At 46.5% G+C, this 7,695-nt stretch overlaps 1 pseudogene; it reads left to right on the top strand.

The window, feature by feature from the left end:
• The first annotated feature begins 4,466 nt into the window (after positions 1-4,466).
• LOC114683383 lies at positions 4,467-5,786 on the top strand (annotated as a pseudogene).
• The last annotated feature ends 1,909 nt before the right edge of the window (positions 5,787-7,695 follow it).

Below are 7,695 nucleotides of genomic sequence, written 5' to 3'. Positions count from 1 at the left end.
TCTGTGTCTGTGTCTGTGTCTTTATGTCTGTGTGTCTGTGTGAGTCTGCTTGCTGTCCATGAGGCTGTTTTCAGATGCCTGTGAGTGTGTAGGTCTGTGCACAAGGTGTCCAGGCACAGGCAGATATGTTCTGTGCACACACATGACTGGGCCTAACCTACAGCTGCCAGACTTTGCTTAGGAGCACCTGACCTCATTTATGCAACCTCTTCAAGCTTTCCCAGCAACACCGGGGCTTTGTTTGCTTGCCGTATTGTCTTTGAGGCTGTTTGTTTGTTTGTTTGTTTGTTTGAGGGGGGGGTTGGTTTTAGATTTAACGTTTGTTTTTACTGAGACCCTGAGCTACATAGTAGTATATCAGTTTTAGTATGTCTCCCTCCCTACATGTTTGTGTGCTTTGTCTCTTTGTCTACCTGTTTCTCAATGCCCTCTTATCTCTCCCTAGTGTTCTAGATCATGGTTCCTTAGATTTTTTTCTATTTATGACCCTTTTTCACCTAAGAAATTTCTCATGCACCCCCAGGTATATAGTTATATAAAATAAGTATACAGATCAAACATTTACTATTAATTAACAAATTCTCAGGTATGTCTATAATTTTAATTTCATTAAAGACAAAGGTAAATTTGTATACTGAGATAGATGTGATTTTTTTACATAAAGAATTAAATCTTTTCTGAATATTTGATACTGCAACATATAAGGCATCTTCAATGTTTTTAAGAGTTGACTGGTATTTTGATTTTTATAACTGTCAATACTGAGAACCCCATTTCACATAAACATGCAATACAAAATGGTGAAAGTATGGTTAAGACCTTCCAAAAATTGTTGGAAATTCTGTCCTATTCCCAAGCCAAAATTCATCTAATGGTTTTTTTATGACACTCAAATCAGCAACTCAAATGGCAATTTTTAATTTTTTATTGGGGGGAGGTTGAGATAGGATCTATGTAGCTCTAGCTGCCCTGGAACTTTCTTTTTTTTTTTCTCAGAGCTGAGGACTGAACCCAGGCCTTGCACTTGCTAGGCAAGCGCTCTACCACTGAGCTAAATCCCCAACCCTGCCTGGAACTTTCTACATAGACCAAGCTGGCCTCGAACTCACAGAGATCCACCTGAAATGGCAATCTTTTAAAATCAAACATTCTAATACAATATAATATAATGGCATGCTAACTTGACACTTCCATGACAGTAGGAAAGTACTAAAGTGTTATTTTCTGTCCTTAAACCATTATGTTTTATAAAAAAAAAAAATTGTAGGTACAACAAAAACATTGCAATTCCTCGCATACAGGAGTGTCAAGTCTGAGCTGAGGCATTTCAAATAGCATGTGTTGTCCTTGGATTGTATGGTGGCATGTGCAATGCAAAGTATGCACGTTGTATGCTCAGAAGCATGGCTTCCATAATGTATGTATGTATGATGCAACACAAGCAAGTGCTGCCAGAAACCCGTGAGATTCATCATGCCAATGTTGGGTTAATTTGGGGTTATTACACATCCAGAAATTTTGTAAAATTTCTCGACACCCTCACATTCAGTTATGCAGCCCCGCAGGGAGTTACAACCCATAGTTTAAGGAGCTGTGTTCTAGATGTGTCGTCCCCGCCCCGCCCCTTCCGTTATCCTTAACCACCGTTTCTGTCTCCTCTCTCCATCATTTGCTCTTTCTCTGTGTTATCTATATGTCTCTTTGAAGTCATTCTTCTTCCCCTCTCTTTCTCCATGTCTGTCTCTTCCCTTGTCCTTTTTTTCTGGTTTTCGGGCTTTCCTTATCCTATGTCACCATCTGCCTGCCACAAACATGCCTCTCTTGTCACCCCCTGTGTATCTGACTACCTCTTTTACTTAGTCTGTCTCTATGCCAAACCTTTACCCCTTGTCTTCCCTTAAGGCTAAAGCATATTTGTGTGTGTGTGCACCTTTGCATGTACACAGCAGAGGGCTGTCTGCATGGAAAGGGTAGGAAACATCAGACCTGACTATGTGCATTTCTCTCCAATCCCCCTGCCCTAGGACCCTCTCATTTCAGTAGGCCATTGGCTCTGAGACTTCTGAGTGCTGTCAAAAAAGAAATCACTGCTTTTAGGCGACAGAGCAGACTGTACTGAGCTAGAAAACAACACAAAGGGGACAACTTCACTAGGAAGGAGCTGGTAAGAAGGCATCCACTTAGAGACTCACCTCCCCAGACTGTTCCCCAGGCCAGCCCCAGCTCCAACTGTAATCCAGAGCCTCTCCTGCTTCAACTTCATATCGCCTGGCCCAGCTCCCCTCCCTCTGGGAAATGCTGTCACTTTGTCATGACCCCACAATTGCCTGCCTGCACACAACAAGCACCCCCCTGCTCCCCAGGCTGTGCTTTCAGCAACTCCGGTGTGAATACTTGCATGGAGCCCTTGGCATCTTTTCACCAGGAACCTACTGTGTGCGTGATGCTGATCTTTTAGGGGAAGGAGCCTACCCTGCCCTTATGCGGCTTCTGTTCTAATAGGATGAGACAGGTAATAATCTAAATTTGAAGACTAAATGATATAGATAGGAGAGAGAGATTCTGGTGGCAGGGAAAGGGGCATGGGGATGCTATGACCTCTTACCTTGATTACTACTGAAGCCTCACTAACCTCCCTACCCTACTCCCTCCTACCTTTATGGAACATGCCCTGTTCTCACAGCAACAAGTAGAATTGTGTTCAACCCTGAATGCCAATCACATCTTACCTCTGTTCAAAACCCTCCCAAGCAATTCTGAATCAAAGTCCTCACTATGGCCTCCACGATAGGTCCTTGCCGACGCTCTAAATGACTTCACCTCCCATCTCGTGCCCTTTGCTCAATGTTCCACCCACTATGGCTCCCTTGCTCTTTCTCGGTGTGCCATGAGCAGCTCCGTCTCAGAGCCTTTGTTCTGACTATTCTTTCTGCCTAGAGTTCTCTACTCCTAAACAGCCACAGGACTTACATCCTCACCTGTTTGCTGAGATGACTCCTCCTTTATGAAGCCCTCCCTATCCCACTCATCAAAAACTGCAATACCCTCCTCTCCTCTGACACTTTAAATCCTCCTTCTCTACTTTAGATTATATTTTAGAATATTGTCATCATCTGAGATACTAACTTCACCCATGTCTCTTCTTATTACCTAATTTGTCAATTACATAAAACTAGGAAGCTTTATTCTTTTCGTTTTTGGTTTGTTTGTTTGTTCATTTGTTGAGAGATGGTTTCTCTGTGTAGCTCTGGCTGTCCTGGAACTCATTCTGTAGACCAGGCTGGCCTCAAACTCACAGAGATCCACTTGCTTCTGCCTCCCAAGTGCTAGAGGAGGAATCTTTTATCTGTCTGATTCACAACTTCATCCTCAATGCCTAAAACAGTGAATGACCTAAAGTAAAGAAATACTTTTCCAATGAACCAACACAACAAGCATACTTACATTTTTATATTCATATATAATCCTACACTCACACAAAGTAAAAGCCAGAGGCCTTATCATAATCCACAGCCCTACAACATCTGGTCTTCTGTGACTTCATCTCCTACCACTGTATCTCTGAAACGCACCATTTAACATTAGTCTTCTCACTGCTCGGAGAGCATGCTACGCGCATTCCTGACCACAAATAAAGATATTTTGCTGAGCACGGTGGCACAGAGCTATAATCCTAGCACATGGGAGTCTGAGGCAGAATGATCCCAAGTTCAAGGCCTGCCTGAGCTGGGGAAAGTGTTCATTGCCAGCCTGGTCAACTTCACAAGACCTCGTTACAAAATTCAAAGTTTAAATAGTAAAATTTTTTTCAGGGTTTAGGGATATAGCTCATTGGTAGACCTCTTGCCTGCCAGGCCTGAGGCTGTAAATTCAATCCCCAGTACATTGAAAAGAAAAGACAGAGAGAAGAAGAAACAAAGTAAGGAGGGGAGGGGGGGGAATGGGAGAGAGCCAAAGACAGAAAGAAATCTAGTGAATGGCTGTCAATAGTTTAACAAAACAAAACATGAACTACAACAGAAATGTATATTACAATTAGGATTAGTACTGTGTAAAACTTTTAGTTGAGGGGTGTGTGTGTGTGTGTGTGTGTGTGTGTGTGTGTGTGTGTACTGGATTATGGGTAGCGGTGAAAAAACAATGCTTGAGTACAACTTTAAGGCTTATAAATAGGAACAAGAGTTGGACCAACATCCACAACCCTGCGGACCCACCAGTGGAGAACGAGGTATCTGAGGCCATTAGGAGACAAAGCAAGGAGGGGTAGGAGCAGGACTATCTGGGAAGGACTCATAGACACACTAACCTGCCCTCTCTGTTTCTTCCTCATCTGTTTCTCCCTCCACCCATCATGCTCCATTCCTTCCATTTCTGTGTTGTTTTCTATCCACTTATATCCTTGTCTCCATTTTTCAATCTCATTATTTACTACTCTGTCTCTGCATTTTTTCTGTCCCTACCTTCATCTCTCTGTCTCTCCGTCTCTATCTCCCTCCATTGTCTCCATTTGCAGGTGTAGCTCAGCAAGACAACCGATGGAGTCCCCCGGGGCCCATCAAATATTGGACTGGCCGACCCCTTAGGGTTGGGGTAGCCCTTGCCCCTCAGCATGGCCAACACCACCGGAGAGCCTGAGGAGGTGAGCGGCGCACTGTCCCTGCCATCCGCATCGGCTTATGTGAAGCTGGTGCTGCTGGGACTGATCATGTGTGTAAGCCTGGCAGGCAATGCCATCTTGTCCCTGCTGGTGCTCAAGGAGCGTGCCCTGCACAAGGCTCCTTACTACTTTCTGCTGGACCTGTGCCTAGCTGATGGCATACGCTCTGCCATCTGCTTCCCCTTTGTACTGGCTTCTGTGCGCCATGGCTCCTCATGGACCTTCAGTGCACTCAGCTGTAAGATTGTGGCCTTTATGGCTGTGCTCTTTTGCTTCCATGCGGCCTTCATGCTGTTCTGCATCAGCGTCACCCGCTACATGGCCATCGCCCACCACCGCTTCTATGCCAAGCGCATGACACTCTGGACATGCGCAGCTGTCATCTGCATGGCCTGGACCTTGTCTGTGGCCATGGCTTTCCCACCTGTCTTTGATGTGGGCACCTACAAGTTTATCCGAGAGGAAGACCAGTGCATCTTTGAGCATCGCTACTTCAAAGCAAATGACACACTGGGCTTTATGCTTATGTTGGCTGTGCTCATGGCAGCCACACATGCTGTCTATGGCAAGCTGCTACTCTTCGAGTATCGTCACCGCAAGATGAAGCCAGTGCAGATGGTGCCAGCCATCAGCCAAAACTGGACATTCCATGGCCCTGGGGCTACCGCCAGGCTGCTGCCAACTGGATCGCTGGCTTTGGCCGTGGGCCCATGCCACCAACTCTGCTGGGTATCCGGCAGAATGGGCATGCAGCTAGCCGGCGGCTACTGGCATGGACGAGGTCAAGGTGAAAAGCAGCTGGGCCGAATGTTCTACGCGATTACACTGCTCTTCCTGCTCCTCTGGTCACCATACATCGTGGCCTGCTACTGGCGAGTGTTTGTGAAAGCCTGCGCTGTGCCCCACCGCTACCTGGCCACTGCTGTTTGGATGAGCTTCGCCCAGGCTGCCGTCAACCCAATCGTCTGCTTCCTGCTTAACAAGGACCTCAAGAAGTGCCTGAGACTCATGCCCCTTGCTGGGGCACAGGAGGTGCCCCAGCTCCCAGGGAACCCTACTGTGTCATGTGAAGCAAGCCAGTAGGTGATAGGCAGGGGGAAAGTCATGATCACCATACTAGGGCCAACAGCAGGGAAGAATGGGACCCATACAAAAGCCTTCCTTTTTGAGCTTCAGCCCAGGCTCTCAAACCACCCCTAACTGAGGCATTTTGCCAACACCTCCTTAGGGCTGGAAACTGGCTGAGGGACTGGAGGCATTTCTAGTTTGGTGGACTTGTCCCGCAGCCTCCTCCACTTCTCCAATCTCATTTTCCCGTGCCCTCCCTGCCTCCCTACCCCTCTTCCCTCTCCTATCTTTCTAAAGTGACGAGTCAGTAAAAGAAAACGAACTGAAACTGCAGGGTCTTTAATAATAACAGCTGAGGAAACAGGCTTTCTTGCTTAAATGTACCCCTCTTTGACATTGTCAAGAAATGGGAAATTTCTCCTGTAAAATAGATTTCCAGAGATCTTACTGCCCCCTGGGCTCCCATTCACCCTCCCCTTCTAAGCCCCTTAGCAAGACCTGGATGTTTAGGAAATATTGACTTAAGGCTTCACACAAGAGGGACCAAATGGGGTGCTGCCCTCCTGGGGAGCAAGGATGTTTAAATTGCTATGTTGTGTGCAATGTTGTTTTTGGCTAACCTTGATCCCAAGCCTAGTCTCCTATCCCTCCCTACCGTATCCGGACTTTGCAGGTATTTCTTGAGGCTCTGTTTGAGAAGCCAAGAGCATACAGAGAAGGGTCTCCATGATGTGCCCAGGCTAGATGAAGAGCTGAATAGTAGATGAGCTCCTCAAGCAAAATATACTAAACTTAGCTACATTCTCTCAAACTTTCTCTTGGATCCCCTATCCTTTCTTCCTAGAAATATACACCCACTTGTCCCCACCAGGGATGATGTGGGTATATGCTGACAGGGGAAGTTATCCGTGGAAGTATAGGAAGATGATTGAACTTCTGAGTGGCCGGACTCCAGAGCCTGGGTGAGAGCTAATTCACCCCCACAGTTGTTTCTTGGGTTCACACTACTCTTCTGAAAATGAAAATTCTTTGGGGGCCTTGGTAACCAATAGTGCTACAAACTTCAAAGCCCCGTGGAATTGAGTCCACTCCTTCCTGTGACCTCCTTTTGTCCCTTTCAGGACTCGCAGGCCTTGAGTCCCTCCTTAGTTGCCCTTCTGGGTCCCAAATATCCTTCCTCGCAGTTCTTCCTACCTCCACCCTTACTTACATGCAAAGTGGAGCAGACTACACCCGAATTCCACAGGTGGAAGGTCCCAAGCCTCTTTTCCACAGACAGAGACCACTCTGGGCTTACTTCAAGGTCGGTTCTATAGACTGGTGAGCCAAGCTGGAACGCTTTGCCTAAGTTTGGGACTGTGATCTCTCCATCCCCTTTCTTTCCTTATAAACTCCTGTCCTAAACTCCACCTCTACCCCAAGATAGCCCCTGAACTGAGGAAGCCTTGACCCAAAAGCAATGAAGGGGGTGCTCTAGACAGAAGAGATCTTGATGATCCTGGTTGTGGAGTGGACCTGGCAAAGCAGACCAGAGTAGCTGAGAGGCTGGGAATGGGGGGGGGCTATTCTCTCAGTGATGATGATAGGAATGCCTTTCTGAAGGCAGGAGTGGAAAGACCAAGGTGGGAGGGCAAATAGGGTAGACTCAGGAGGGGTTTCCTCCATTCCCTTTTTCTAACTGCCTGGATTCATCATTGGATTTTGTAAATGGAAAAACTGAAATGAACAATGTTATATTGGGTGTTCTCTCTCTCTCTCTCTCTCTCTCTCTCTCTCTCTCTCTCTCTCTCTCTCTCTCTCTCTCTCTCGTGTTTGTCTCTGTTTGTGTGTCCTATCTGTGTATGATCACATGTGGGAGGTATGACTGAGTGAGACAGTGTGTGTCTGTGTGACTTTGTGTGGATAGGAAACCCTGAGGAAAGCTTGCCTGGTACACATATGTAAGCAAATACCTATATGTGAGGGAATAG

This window comes from Peromyscus leucopus, unplaced genomic scaffold (genome assembly GCF_004664715.2).
Source record: "Peromyscus leucopus breed LL Stock unplaced genomic scaffold, UCI_PerLeu_2.1 scaffold_994, whole genome shotgun sequence".
Classification (NCBI taxonomy): domain Eukaryota; kingdom Metazoa; phylum Chordata; class Mammalia; order Rodentia; family Cricetidae; genus Peromyscus; species Peromyscus leucopus.
The sequence above is the reverse complement of the archived record's forward strand: the minus strand, read 5'-3'. Positions and strand labels throughout refer to the sequence as shown.